The sequence below is a fragment of the Neoarius graeffei genome, chromosome 10 (assembly GCF_027579695.1).
Source record: "Neoarius graeffei isolate fNeoGra1 chromosome 10, fNeoGra1.pri, whole genome shotgun sequence".
NCBI lineage: Eukaryota > Metazoa > Chordata > Actinopteri > Siluriformes > Ariidae > Neoarius > Neoarius graeffei.
The window spans coordinates 88978909-88981495 of NC_083578.1; positions in this window are offsets into that span (position 1 = coordinate 88978909).

Below are 2587 nucleotides of genomic sequence, written 5' to 3' on the forward strand. Positions count from 1 at the left end.
ATCGCCTAGCTAACAGTTTGTCCTTTTTTTAAAATCAATTAAGAATCAATTCTGATGATGATTGCTGCTTTTTAAATTGATGTATCGATCCAAATCTCTGACCCATGACACTACTAGTGATGATGCTGAACAAATAATAAGCTACGATAGAAACAAGTAATAAGCGCCATGGTTAAAATAAGTCGTCCACAACTGTTGCTTGTGGGGTTTTGTTTGTTTGTTTGTTTGTTTGTTTGTTTGTTTGTTTGTTTTGCGCAACTTAAAACTGGAACAAACCTCTAAAAGTGACCTGCAGTCAGAGAGAGTCGTAGCTGTTTCAGTAGCTGCGCAACAATGACAGAAATATAATAAGACGGGAATTGTATCTGAACGTAGCAGGTGTTGACGCAGTCGTAGACAAACACTGGTGTGTGTTCAGTGTGTGGAAGACGAAAGACTGGAGCCAAGGCACTGAACAAAGCTCAAACTGTCGAGGGATCATTTGTGGAGCTGCTGTTTGGGGGCCAAGTGCAGCATGGGGGCCAAGTGCAGCATGGGGGCAGGCTTCGGGACTGAGGATTAAACTGTAAAAAATCTGAAGTGTGTGTGTGAGAGAGAGAGAGAGAGAGAGAGAGAGAGAGAGAGACTTCATGGAGGACCCAGACGAACTCGAGCTCATTTCGAAGCTCCAGACCAACGTTTAGATTCTGAACTGTTTTATTTCTTCCTGATGTAAAGGAGTGTAAGTGATAAGAGCGTTGAGTGAAGGCGCTCTGAGGGACGGGCTGTATCTCATTTACACGCGTGGACGTGGAGTTTTAGTACTTTTGGGGTGTTTTTTTTATTATGATTTATTTTCTTCTCCTCCTTTGGGGTCGGGGGTTAAATGGGTTTTGTGGGTGGAGTTATCATTGTTGTGTCCACTTACACGTTGTTTACTATAATATAATAATTATTATAAATATTATCAAATTGTTGTTTTTAGTTTTTCCAGATTAAAAATGATCTTAGAGAATTAAAACAAATAAGGAATTGATTGTAAGAGTGAATAGTTCTTATTTAATGTCTGTCTGTCTGCGTGTGCCCGTCTGCATGTGTCTGTCTGTCTGTTCCTGTCTGTCTGTGCACGTGTGTGTTAGAACCAGGGCTTTGAACCAGAATTTTTTTCTTATCGGTTCGTTCCGAACAGAAACAGAATTTTAACGTTTCCGGTTTTGGGTTCCACCATTAAATAGACGTTCCCGAACCGGTTAGAACAAAAAATTTTCGTTCCCGGAACGGTTAATTACGTTCCCTGTCAGCTGTTTAACAAATGGCTATAAAATTATGTCTCTGTCTCATCCAGCTTAAGCCAAATGTAGGCTAATTCTATTACAACCTTCATTAAATAAGACAAGAAATAATTCAAAACAATTATTATTATTTCAAATGTTGGCGATTTGGATTCTCAGTATGCCTTCCTATCTACACAAACAGAAAAAGTGCCAAAAATGAAAGATAATTCGTTTAGTGTGTTACCAAAGGCTAGTCAGGCCCTATAGAGGGCTACCGCATGACGTCACCGCGCCACGAGATTTTGTTAGGCGCCATATTGGAAGACCAAGTACACATCTATGCAAGTACATACATACATAAAACAAACTACACCTGAAATGTAGCCAGGGCCGGTTCTGCCCTAATCTGGACCCGGGTGCAACATCGCGCAACCCCCCCCCCCAAAAAAAACCAGTCTAAATCAGGACAACCATCACATAACTATAAACATTTTATATCAACTATTTTAACTAAATGGGCTATAATAAATAAGCCTGCAGGCAGCCACGGCGGGCTGCCTCAGAAAAGTAACCATTTGTCCTACCTTAAAACTCGTTTTGCATTTTCTGCCTCCTTTTTTGTATTTTCGACCCTCTGTTTATTTTCTTTCCTTTTCTGAAAACCCGATTTGTGTCCAGACATTTTGTTCTGCTACCAACGAACTAACTCGTCAGGTCTCGTCTCTCGAGCCCGCGATGATTCCCGTGGGAAGGGCAACAATTGATACATTTTTACAAACAACCAATAGGGAGGTTGCAACGTTCAGGCTCTTCTTTGCTCAGACACTCAGTAATGCACTTACTCACTTATTATCACATGGAGACGTGATAGTAGTCCACCTTCCCGCTCTCTCCATTCAGTCAGCGAATGTCACACAGGAAGTGAACCCCAGCGGGTCATAGAAACTTGCGCAGGAGAAGAATGACTATTTGTAGGCTACAGAAACTTTGAGGAACGAAATAAAAACCGGTATTAACCGGTTACCATTATTTTTAATAAGCGTTTCTGTTCCGGAACATAAAAAATAATAAAGTTTCTGGTTTCGTTTCTGTTCCATGTGAAATAGAAAAAGTTCCCGGTTTTCGTTTTCGTTCCTTGAACCGGTTCAAAGCCCTGGTTAGAACACATTTTATCAGAAGCAGATGGACTCACTCTTTCACACGTCCCAATTATCTTTTCATGTTTTAATTGTCTGCTCGTCTCACACTGTAAAACGGTGGCTGAGGAGGCTGATACGCTTCACACAGACAGATGGAACTGAACCACACACACCTGTGTCTAACTTACAAGACTG